The sequence below is a fragment of the Hyperolius riggenbachi genome, chromosome 4, assembly GCF_040937935.1.
Source record: "Hyperolius riggenbachi isolate aHypRig1 chromosome 4, aHypRig1.pri, whole genome shotgun sequence".
Classification (NCBI taxonomy): domain Eukaryota; kingdom Metazoa; phylum Chordata; class Amphibia; order Anura; family Hyperoliidae; genus Hyperolius; species Hyperolius riggenbachi.
In genome coordinates, this window is record NC_090649.1 from 10,895,564 (window position 1) to 10,908,706 (window position 13,143).

The following is a 13,143-nucleotide window of genomic DNA, read 5'->3' on the forward strand; positions in this document are numbered from 1 at the left end:
TGTACCTGCCCAGCCCACGCCCCCACGGGTGAACCCAGTGTTGCTGAGGGGCCCCCCAACAAATTCCTCATCCCTGCCATGAAGAATTCCAAGGCCGGAATAATCACTGCTTGTGCATTGCCCCCCCCCCCCAGCCTCCCCCAATCTGCGCCTGCCCCCCGTGCACCCCTGAACTATCCCCATATGACATGCTGGTAACATTCGAAGAGTTAGAGGCCTCACCTGGTGGCGCAGGTACTCCCACCTGCCCGACCGCTGCTCCGGATCCTGCCGATGTGGATGCCCCTTCATCCTGGCTTGATGCTGCGTCATGCGACCCCCCAGCGGCCACACCCGACTGGCGCGCCGCGTGGTCTGCCTGGCTGCTCCGTTGCTGGCCCCTGTCCTCCGGCCGCTCACTCTCCGACCTGGCTGCCGCTGTCCCCTCTCCTCTGCCAGCGGACGATCCATTCCCGGACTCTCGGGCCCCCGTCCTCCCGCTCTGCGAGGAGGAGGTGCCCGCACTGCTCGCTCTGCCACCGCCTCTCTGTTTGTTGGAGCAGCGCGCGGCCTGGTGTGAAGAGGCCGCCTCCCCCGTCTTGCCTGCCGCTCTTCCCCCTCTGCCTCCTCCCGCCGAGCCGCTCTTGCCGCCCTTCCCGCTGCTGGACCTCCCGGCTGACCCACCTGCCGTTGCCTTCTTAGCAGGGGGCGCCAGAGGTGCATTCACAGGGCTCCCGCCCCTTCGCTGCGACCTTGAGGTCGGCTCTGGGCTGAGCCGTTCCGGTGGCCTGGAGGTTCTCCGCCCCAGCTCCTGTTGCTGGCCGCTCGTGCTGGGAACCGCCGCCATGGCCGCCATCTGAAGCTGGACCCACTCCGGTCCCCTGGACGCCGCTTCCCCTCGGATCCTCTCAGCTTTCCGTCTCGAGCCCGTCTGTTTAACTCCACCCCCCGCCTTCTTCAAACTACCTAGTCACTCTGCCTACTCCTTCCCAGCCCCTGCCCACTAACTTAACCCTATATTTCCTGGCAGGCTACTCTATCATGTGCGACCTTGCAGATTCCTCTGCGCTGCACTTACAGGCCTTTTCTTACATTATATCAGATTACAGAAAGGAAGAACATACTTAGAGGTCCCAGTCAGCCTTGCTAGCTAGTGTGAAAGTAAGATGCAGAATGAGCTCCCATAGCTCCCTCAGCCTTTAATACCGACTAGGAAAGAGTTAAATATGACATCATCTTCGCCACCCCCTAGATCAGACTATTGGTGGACCCACTCGTGGTGTCATCATACACACCTACTTGATTAATAATCAATGAGACATTTGACATACATACAGGAATGTGCATATTTACAAATCATGGCTGATGTTTATTGTTCTAGTGGCGGTACATGCCCAGGTCAGGGAGACCTGCGGCCTTGTACTAGAACAGCTTCTTGGTATGTTCTAGGTCTGCTGACAGAACTGCAGATTTTCTCTCTCAGAGAAAATCCCCTTAAAGGGCCGATCTGCACTCCAAGCCTTTTTGACTAACTCAGTCCAAATAACTGAGGCCTACTTAAATTATAACAATCCCCCCTAAAAAGGCTTGATCCGCAAATCCCCACTTCTGAACCTAACCGTACCTGGTTTCTTTCCTTTATGTTTCACTTTTCGATGTTCGTGCTCACACAACTTCTCTGCTCTAGGCGGTTACCCCTGGAAGAGAGAGAGCAAGACCTCTTGGTCTTCCTGTAACCAGGCTCTCTGGGGAGGCCCTACTTCTAAGTCCCTCTATACCACATGCTCAGCATTTGCGTCACTTGCGTATCACTCACAAACTTGCATGACCACAGAAAAGTGAAACTCGTTTGTTTGTTACTCAATGGAGCAGTGCCAGGTGCCTTCTAAAAGAGCGCCTTTATACAATCAGCTCCTAGGTACTACTAAACCTATACCCGTAACCCTGTATATCCCTTAATTTGAAAATATCGGTTCATGAGATTGTTTATGAGGCACCAATCTCTGGACCAGGTTAATTTGTTTTACGTAATTTTAACACGCAACCTCACCTGGATAATGATGCCTAACGTTGTCATCCCCATCCAGACGACCAGTGGGTGTAGAAAGAACTTTGGAACTGCAGAGGCCCAGTCCGAGTGTCCCTGGAACATCACCGAAACCTTTGTCCACCAGGTCAGACTGGCACTCACCTGCTCATTTTTGTGTTCTACCTCGTTAAGATCACCTGTATCATGGTGAAATCTTACCTCTAACTTAGTGTACTGTTTGTTTAACCTTTGTAACAAAATGTGGTCGTCTTGGATCAAACCCTGTTCCCCTTTGTCCCATGTCGTGTTCTCTTTCAGGATGGGAACTACCCGTGAAACTTTGAACTTTAGAGTTCTCTTCACAATTTGAGAACTAACGTCATCAAACTTGGACGACTCAATCCATATGGGATCTCCACTCACCCAATATGTTCCCCTTGGAAAATCCCCCTTATCGGAACAATTATGAGAATATACCTTGAATGTATCATTAGACCTTATGTTAAAAAACCAAACCTTTCCTTCAGCCACCGGAACTATCGGTTGGGCTTCAGGGTGGATCTTTTGAATGGTAGCCTCGCATTCTGCGTTCTTGAGCCTGCAGGCTTCTTCACTAAATTTGACTTGCCCCGGCAAACACAGGTACCTCTGTGAGAATGGCCCGCATGAGGACAACTCTACTTGTTTCACCTCCCCGTCTAGCACCAAAAAAGGTTGACCTCTCAGGTCCTGGTGTAAGACCTGGGTTGAGGTGGGAACTAAGGAAGTGGCGGCGCCTAAAGAAATGTTGCACCGTTTCCCTTTGTTCACCCAAACATCTCGAAGCTGCCATGCAAAAGATCCTTCTCCAGAAAAATCAATATACCTCCCCTTGTCCAATCTCAGTTGTACAGGATCTTTTAGCATCTCCCTGACAAAATATGTCCCCAACTGTCCTGATTGGACCTCTTCCCCCCTTATGTCCTGAGGCACACTATGTACCTGAGGTCGGGAAGACTGTACTCTCTGCAATCTTTCAATTAAGAGTACCTCTTCACTTACCCAACTATCATGAGGATAAGCTGCTGCATATGGACTGTGTAATATCATCCCCTGTGGTGACCCGTGTGGTGTGAATGGGGTTCCCTGTGTTGGCTTTCCCTCCCCCGGGATCGCTCTCCCCACCCTCTTTGTCACCTGGAAATGTGGCTCGATCTCGATTTTTACTTTTTGTTTCGAGAACCACCAACCCTCGGCTTTCCAGCCTTTACGTGTGTATAGTTGTTTCAGAGGCACTCTCTGTTGGTAGCTCCAGAGTGTGATGTTGTCCCCTGCGTCTCTCTGGTATGAGAATTGACGCCTCCTGCTCGTTCCTCTCCAATCTGGAACCATCTCACTCTGCATAACCAAGACAAGGTACCTCTGAATCACACACTCCACCTTTTCCATGTACCCATTGTACTGCAATGTACCCTTTAACAAAACTTTGGATCGGTGTATCGATTCTGGGAGTGTGACCTTCAATAGCAGATTTACACTGCCTTTCCAGTCACCCTGCCAGCACACCTGACCTTTCAGACCATTCACCCACATTGTGCCATGAAATTTGTTTTCTCCTGGCACAAGTGCTCTTTTCCTCCATCCCTGCTTGGTCCATCTGTGCCAATCAGAGGGTGGTGTGAAAGGATCAGTACCTTTGTCACCCAACATCAACATGTTTGGGCCTTGTATTCTCATTAACCCCTTATTATTCATGAGAATGTCCTCTCTTCGTTCTCCTAGGACGAAATGGCAACCTAGGATCACCATCAGCACGGTACTCTTCATTATAAAAGCACCACCTTGGGAAAGAAAAACATTAGCAATTTGCACTATGCTTTGCTCAGTCAGTTTTTTTAGTCGTTTTCCGATCTCAGGAACCTCGGGTTTTAGTCTCTTTCCAATTTCAGGAATCTCGTGTTTTAGTCTCTTTCCAATTTTAGGAATCTCGTGTTTCTCCAAGCTTAGATTGGCATCTGGAACCTTTCGCTTATCCGACTGACATCTCCATCTTTGCTGCCAGCACTGCAGCTGTCTCAATTCCATATTGCCAAACACCTGAAATCGAAATACAAACAAATCAATTCTTATTAATGATTTGGGATTCACCCTGCGGCTTGTACTCTGTACACTTTAAATTGATCAATATATATCGTAATTGATCTCGTTGCTTTATGTTTCTCATGAACTCTGTTTACTCTTATTGGTAGATTGGAGTTAAACTTCACCCCCCTACCTCAGTACTATCCTCAGTACTTACCTGTTTAAAATATGCTCCTGCGGACTTCACCTTTGGAAGCTCGCTTCACCTTTGGAAGCTCTCACCTCATTGCAGGCTCCTTCCACATCCCCCCCTATCTGTCCATGCGCGGCCGTCGCATGCACAGATTCCGGATGCCACACCTGTTGCTGCTTTGCAGGTGAGCCTGCAATGCTCTTACTCATTATCGCATTTACTTGTCTAGAACTTCATTGCGATACCAGCTCTGCTAGAAGTTCTGTGTATTGTACCCTGTGATCAATGTTTGCCGTGCCACTATCCCCAGACTTCACCAAAAAAAATGGCTGCCTCCTTGTAGGAAGGAGCACTTTGCACTTAAACTACACAGGGTGCAGGGTTAAGCATACCAGCGCCACATGCCTGTATGCAGATCCCTGAATGCCCACGTGGCGGGTAGTCATATGGCAAACACCGTACCGATACACTGTCATTCTGTAAATGGCAATTCTTTCATTTGTATAATTGCCCCATGAACTGCTGTTAGTTCATATTCTTTGTGCTAAACTCGATAGGAGCTGGAAAAACATATTTGACCAATCAGTGGACGAAAAAAAAACGCACAAAAAAACAGCCCCAGCCCAGCATAGACCTCTTAGTCAAGCTCTGGCCCTGTCCACGACAAAAACCGGAAAAAACGTTACCGCTCTGCAGCAGCGGCGACGGAAACCCGGATTGGTCAACTCCCTTTTTCCAACTCCGACACCCCCCCTGATGCGCTGCCCCCCCTTTTCTCTATAGGGAACTCATGCTGCACCACCCATTAAGGTGCCCCGCTTACAGGAATAATCCCATAAGCAACTCAGTACAGACCCTTTCCTGATCTGCGCTGTTCCTTGTCTCCCTGCCCCTTGCTGGGAAACAATTTCTATCCGTGGCCATGCTAGTCCTACAGTAATAGCTTGATGCACGTATCCTGGCATTCCTTTCCATGGACTCAGGGAAAAGCTCTGGGGAAATACTTTGAGAACCGAGACACACAGTAGAATGTCTCTGTATTTCTACCCCTCTCCCTTTCAGCTGCTCTGCCCGGAGCCGTGAGCACAGCCTGACGTGACGTGAATCCCCCAGCCCCTCCTCCCCCCTGCCATGACGTGTGGGGGCCATGACTTTTGGGGGCGGGCCCTCTCCACTGCCGCCATTTTGAGTCCTGGACTGCCAGCTAAGATGGCTGCTCCCATAGCAGCCTCTCGATCCTATAAACCTTAGGAGAGAAAACAAACTCACACAGAACATACATTTTATGCACAATTACACAGCATCGATACACAGTGCAGAGAAAAACAAAAAATCAGCATTCCGCCACACACACTGTCTTCAAAACCGGAGAAAACACTGTCCCTGCTGCAATTATTCACCCAGGGACATGGAAAACTCCCTCTCTACACAAATCATCTGCAGCTTATCTCCGCCATAACTCCGAACTACTAAAGCGCGCAGCATAACTCTAAACCACATTAACAGCTAGTACTTCTGCACATTTATCAGCCCTAGCTGACTAAACAACATTAAACATATGCAGACATTCAAAAACCTTTAAGCAGCTCTGACTGGAACGAGATAAGCTTGCTCCTCTCACTACGCTTTTCCACTACGCTCCTCTCTATCCCCTCTCCCTCCCATCCAGTACTAACAGACTGAAACACCGCTGGCTTATCTCCTGCTGCGGGGGACCCCCCCACACACCTCTGGCCCATTTCCCAGTCTCTGTAGAGAAGGGGAGAGAAGAAAAAAAAACAATCGACATCTGACCAGCAAAAAAAAACATGCCTGAGACAAATATAGAAATCCCCACTATATAAGCTGTAACAAACATTACAGAAACATTAAAGCCCATACTATGTACGCTCTAGCCACACAGGAACATCCTAAGAAAAATCAAAGCACATAAACTCTGAAAACAGCACCACGTATTTACCACGGAGCTGCTCCTAACCTCACCCCTCCCACCACGCACAGGAGAGATGAGAAGCCCGCAGCCTCCACGCTGCAATTAACACAGAATGTACATATGAACACATTATCCTCTCCTTGTTATAACACCAAATACAACACAGAACACAGATAACGCCATATAACAACGTAAATCATACATGCCTGATCAGCGGACTTCGTACGCCTGCCAATTCGACCAGCTTTTGGCAACTTTTCCACGAAACTGAGTGGATCCCGGGAACTCCTGAGCGTCATCTCTGTGTACCCACACTGGCTCAGCGGATCGATATCCAGCGGCAGCTACCAGCCGGCCTCGGAGCATTCCAGTCACCTGCGATCCGGTTTAGGCTATTGACTGCTGTGCACTTACAGTCAAAGTTTAACATCCAAGAGTTTCGCCGCTGGTGTCCTCAAATTGCAGCCGTGTGCTTGGCTCCCGCACACTCACCCACACCACTTATCAGCTTGATAAGCTTTACAGTCCACGTCTATTCCGCTTGTTTTGCCGTGGAATAGCTTGAAAACCTCTTCGGCCCCCGGCCCCTGTCTGCTCGTTCTGCTAGACAGTGTTTAATCAGGGTTTAATCGGCACCACTGTTAGAACCTGTTCTATATCACCTTGCTTCGACACCAGTAACTTCTTACAGTTACGTCTCACAGACTGTGAGATCACTTGACTCTCCACACAGCAAGCAGGAGATAGACTTTCTCAGGCTTCTTCAATGTTTATGTTATTTATTCAAGTAACAGAAATACAGATAGATACAGTTTATCATCTCCTGGCAAAGCAGACTTCCATGTTGCGTTACAGCTGCGTGAGTACCTTCCTGCTGAAGGTACCCAGGTCTTCTTGTATCTACTCTATGTTACATTTAGACTACCTATGTACAGCATACATTATATCAGATTACAGAAAGGAAGAACATACTTACTCTGCCTACTCCTTCCCAGCCCCTGCCCACTAACTTAACCCTATACTTCCTGGCAGGCTACTCTATCATGTGCGGCCTTGCAGATTCCTCTGCGCTGCACTTACAGGCCTTTTCTTACATTATATCAGATTACAGAAAGGAAGAACATACTTAGAGGTCCCAGTCAGCCTTGCTAGCTAGTGTGAAAGTAAGATGCAGAATGAGCTCCCATAGCTCCCTCAGCCTTTAATACCGACTAGGAAAGAGTTAAATATGACATCATCTTCGCCACCCCCTAGATCAGACTATTGGTGGACCCACTCGTGGTGTCATCATACACACCTACTTGATTAATAATCAATGAGACATTTGACATACATACAGGAATGTGAATATTTACAAAACATGGCTGATGTTTATTGTTCTAGTGGCGGTACATGCCCAGGTCTGGGAGACCTGCGGCCTTGTACTAGAACAGCTTCTTGGTATGTTCTAGTTCTGCTGACCGAACTGCAGATTTTCTCTCTCAGAGAAAATCCCCTTAAAGGGCCGATCTGCACTCCAAGCCTTTTTGACTAACTCAGTCCAAATAAGTGAGGCCTACTTAAATTATAACACTCTGAACATAGAACCCATGTAAAATTCGTATTGGATAAACTGAGGCGGAACTCACTTTACGCCAAACTGGAGAAATGTATCTTCGAAGTAACCTCTGTCACCTTTCTGGGATACATTATCTCCACCACAGGCCTGTCCATGGACCCAGCAAAGGATTCCGCGGTCCTGGAATGGCCACAGCCGGTTGGGTTGAAGTTGCTTCAGCGTTTTTTAGGCTTCGCAAATTACTACAGGAGGTTCATTAAAGGGTATTCCACAGTCATTGCACCCCTCACCAGTCTCACCAAGAAAGGGGCAGATACCACTCACTGGTCTCCTAAGGCTCTACATGCCTTCTCCACCCTGAAGGATCTATTCTGCTCATCACCTATCCTGAGACATGTGGATACTTCTTTTCCATTTATTGTTGAGGTAGACGCCTCAGAGGTCGGAGTGGGGGCTGTGCTGTCTCAGCGGTCAGGTTTGCAGGGTCGAATGCACCCATGTGCCTACTTCTCTCGTAGGTTCTCCCCAGCAGAGAGAAACTACGATATAGGTAACAGGGAGCTCCTGGCCATTAAATTGGCTTTTGAAGAATGGCGACATTGGTTAGAGGGAGCAGAACATATGATCACGGTTTACACTGATCACAAGAACCTGGAATACATCGAGGGGGCTAAGAGGTTGAGCCCCCGTCAGGCTCGATGGGCTTTATTTTTTATCGATTCAGGTTCATTATTACGTATACTCCAGGGAGCAAGAATGTTAAGGCAGATGCTTTGTCCAGGTGCTTTGAGCTAGAGACAGCACAGCCCTCCATCCCTGAGACTATCGTTCCGCAGAGTTTGGTGCTGGCTGCAACTGATACTTGGAAAGACTGGGAGGAAATTTTGGGTCCCTTTCAGCAGGACATCCTGGAGGGGAAGCCTGAAGGGGTTATGTTCATCCCTCTGCCCTTCCGTCTCTAGATCCTAGAAATGTTCCATGCACACAAGAATGCTGGACATCCCGGAGCAGCCAGAACACAAGATCTTGTGGCCAGGTGTGCCTGGTGGCCTTCCTTGTCAGCAGATTGCAAGGAGTTTGTTAGGGAGTGTGCAATTTGTGCTAAAAGCAAGCCCTCCCGGCTGCCACCCGTTGGTACCTTGCAGCCTTTGCCCGCCCCGAGTGAACCATGGACCCACTTGTCCATGGATTTCGTGGGTGAGCTCCCCAGGTCTGAAGGCATGTCGGTCATTTGGGTGGTAGTCGACCGCTTCAGCAAAATGGCCCATTTTGTGCCCTTGAAAGGACTCCCCTCGGCCCAGGAATTGGCCGACCTATTCATCGTCCACGTTTTCCGGCTGCATGGCATTCCGGAAAACATAGTCTCGGATCGGGGAATCCAATTCATTTCTAGATTCTGGAGGGCATTTTGCCACCAAATGGGCATGAAGCTGTCGTTCTCATCGGGCTACCACCCACAGACCAATGGTCAAACCGAACGCATTAATCAGTCATTAGAACAGTTCTTAAGATGTTACGTTGCGGAGGCGCAGAATGATTGGGTAAAATTTCTGCCCTTCGCAGAATTTGCACAGAACAATTCGAAAAGTTCTTCTTCTGGATTTTCTCCATTCCAGATAGTGACAGGGAAATCACCCAAGTTCTCCCCATTGCCAGTGGCCTCCACTCCGTTTCCAGCTCTGGAGGACTGGCAGAAATCATTTAAAGACACTTGGTGGACAGTGAAAAATAATTTGGAAAAGGCATTTCAGAGTCAAAAGGGTCAAGCTGACAAGAGACGCTCTTTGGAGTGGAGGTTTCAGCCAGGAGACTTGGTTTAGGTATCCACACATCACTTAACCCTGAGACAACCCTCAGATAAACTTGGTCCCAGGTTTGTGGGTCCGTTCCCGGTGGCAAAGAAGATCAACGATGTTACGTATACCGTTGATCTTCCTGCCAGCATGCGTCGGGTAAGGTCCTTTCACGTGTCCTTGCTCAAACCTGCAGTCCATGTGGGTCCCACTCCTCCTCCTCCTGTGATGGTGGATAGTCAACCTGAGTACGAAGTTGAAAAAATTTTAGACTCACGTATAGTGCAGAACTCGGTACAATATCTGGTACACTGGAAGGGGTATGGTATAGAGGAGAGAATGTGGGTACCTGAGGGCCGCATGCATGCTGATAAACTGAAGAGGGAGTTCCACACTTTACACCCAGAAAAGCCTGGAAGGAGCTGTCCGGAGTCCACTCCTCGGGGTGGGGGAGGGGGTACTGTGAGGAAACGTGGAAGAGCCGCCGCTGTAAGTCAGCGGGAGGCGGCTCTTCCCGCGCATGACATAGCGGAACGCGGAAAAACCGCTGCGTCTGACTCATTCATTGGTCCAGCACTTGGGGAGGTGCTGGGCAGCTCTTGTGTATTTATAGTGCTGGCTGTTCAGTTGCTGGTTGTTTGGCGTTGCGATCACAACGTGGTAGCACTCAGACCTGAGTCAGATCCTAAAGTGTGCCGTGACCAGCTGGAGCTGTAATCCTACACTTAGCTAGATTCTATTGATAGTCTAAAGTACTAGTTTGATTGTGATTATTTGTTATGACCCTTTGCTTGCCTGACTATTCTTCTGAACTCTGATCCTGCACCTTGCCATTCTGATACTCTGTTGCCGAACACCGGCTCGTCCTTAGACTTTGCACCTGCCTCCTGATATTGTACCTCGATATTTCTGATACCCTGTTGCCGAACCCTGCCTGTACTTGGACTCCGCCTCTGCCTTCTGAATCTGTGCTTTAGCTGTCCGTGTGTTTGCGACCTGGCTTGTTTGACCTCGAGAACTGACCTTACTGTTAGAGGCAGTTCCTAGATCTGTTAGTGACACCCCTCTTGGGTGTCGCTCCTGTTCTGTCCTTCCTACCTTCAGCCTGACTCCTCCCCCGGGAGAGTCCAGGTTCACGGAAGGAATCTGTATTTGTGCAGTACTCCTTGCTGTATGGAACTTGTTCCTGAGGCCCAGTCCTCAAAGTATTACTGTTACACCAAACACTCTTACTCCACTCAGGTGTCCAGAGGTTAGCTTATATATCTGATTATCGGTGATACTGCAGATCATCAATAATCTGGTATATATCTGTATTCCCAGTGATTCTGCAGATCACCGGTAATCAGATCCTCTCTGTGTTACACCGATCGTTACATCTGCAGTATCACCAAGAATACAGATATATACCCGATTATTGATGATCTGCAGAATCACCGATAATCAGATATATTGCTAACCTCTGGACACCTATAGGTATGTGAGTGTTTGGTGTAACAGTAATACTTTGAGTGATGCACCTGCTGAGCAGGCGATATACAGTAAAGAGACACTGCTCTGGGAGCACCGGAACCTTCCAGCAGCCTGAGGCTCTCCAAGGGGAGGAGTCAGGCTGGAGACAGGAAGGGCCAGAGAGTGAGTGACACCTAAGGATGGATGTCACTATATGATCTGGAGACTATCTCTTAAGGGGAGAGATAGCTCTCGAGGTCGGCCAGGCCGGGTCGGCAACACACTGACAGATAAGGTACAAAGACAAAAGGCTGATTCGGTATCCAAGTCAAGCAGGGTCTGGCAACGGAATATCAGATATACGAGGTACCGAATCAGAAGACAGAGGAGTAGTCGGAAAAGCTATAAGTCATAACAGATATCAAACAATGCCTAGTCTGGGTGTGAGGTCCTTGGTCTCTACACCCCGGAACTAGTCTAAAGCATAACAGAATGATTTGCACAAGTTCCTGTGAAGGATTGCGGATTAGCCGCCGCATGCCCTGATGGCGTGGCGGCTACTTCCGCGTCCTGCCCGGCGGTCTACGCGCGGCGACATGTGTCTGATGATATACAGCCATCCTGTTCACATAGGCTGAGAAACACATGCGTGCGCGGAGAGACAGAAGCTTTATGGGAAGCAGAGAGGGGTCAGCTGACTCCCTTGGTCAGCTGATCCCAGGATGTATGCGGATTGGCTGGAGGGGCTGGGGCGGCGCTGATCAGCGCTGTACTATATAACCTGTTGTCCCTCAGTCTCACGTTGTCTGCCGTTGCGAATGCTTTATGTGTTAGCACACAGACCTCAGTCAGATCCCACAGTGTGTTAGAACCAGGAGGACCTGGGAATTCACACTGAGCCAGATTACTGTCTTAATGCTATGTTATGCTAAAGACTAGTTCCAGGGTGTTGTGACTACGGACCTCACACCCAAGCCTAGGATACTGTCTCAATGCTATGTTATGCTTTAGACTAGTTCCAGGGTGTTGTGACTACGGACCTCACACACAAGCCTAGGATACTGTCTCAATGCTATGTTATGCTTTAGACTAGTTCCAGGGTGTTGTGACTACGGACCTCACACCCAAGCCTAGGATACTGTCTCAATGCTATGTTATGCTTTAGACTAGTTCCAGGGTGTTGTGACTACGGACCTCACACCCAAGCCTAGGATACTGTTTCAATGCTATGTTATGCTTTAGACTAGTTCCAGGGTGTTGTGACTACGGACCTCACACCCAAGCCTAGGATACTGTCTCAATGCTATGTTATGCTTTAGACTAGTTCCAGGGTGTTGTAACTACGGACCTCACACCCAAGCCTAGGATACTGTCTCAATGCTATGTTATGCTTTAGACTAGTTCCAGGGTGTTGTGACTACGGACCTCACACCCAAGCCTAGGATACTGTGTCAATGCTATGTTATGCCTTAGACTAGTTCCAGGGTGTTGTGACTACGGACCTCACACCCAAGCCTAGGTTATTGTATCATCCTATGTTATATGTTAGACTGCTTCCAGGGTATCGTGAGTGCTGATCTCACCCCAGGCAAGCACTGTGTACTTGTATTACCTTAGCCCGCCACTAGGGTGTAGAGAGCTAGGATCTCACATCTAGTTAGGGCAAGGTTGTTCATATTAGCAGTAGGGCATCCTGCAACCAGGCATAGGCCCCTCTCCTAGGGAGCCCGTAGCCTACAGGGATTCCCCCACAGTCTGGGGCGGAATCCCTTCTTCTTCCTACCTCCAGCTCCTCTGGTGGTTTTTACTCAAAGTATTACTGTTACATCAAACACTCATATCTCAGGTGTCCAGAGGTTAGACATACCTGGATTATTGGTGATACTGCAGATCATCCATAATCTGGTGTATATCTGTATTACTGGTGATTCTGCAGATCACTAATAATCAGATTCTCTCTGCGTGTTGACACCAATCATTACAGTTCCCTAGACTTAGGTGCGAGGTCCGTGGTCTCAGCACCCTGGAACTAGTCTGGAGTATAACACAGATGATAATACAGTTCCCTAATCTTGGGTGTAAGGTCCGTGGTCTCAGCACCCTGGAACTAGTCTGGAGTATAACACAGATGATGATACAGTTCCC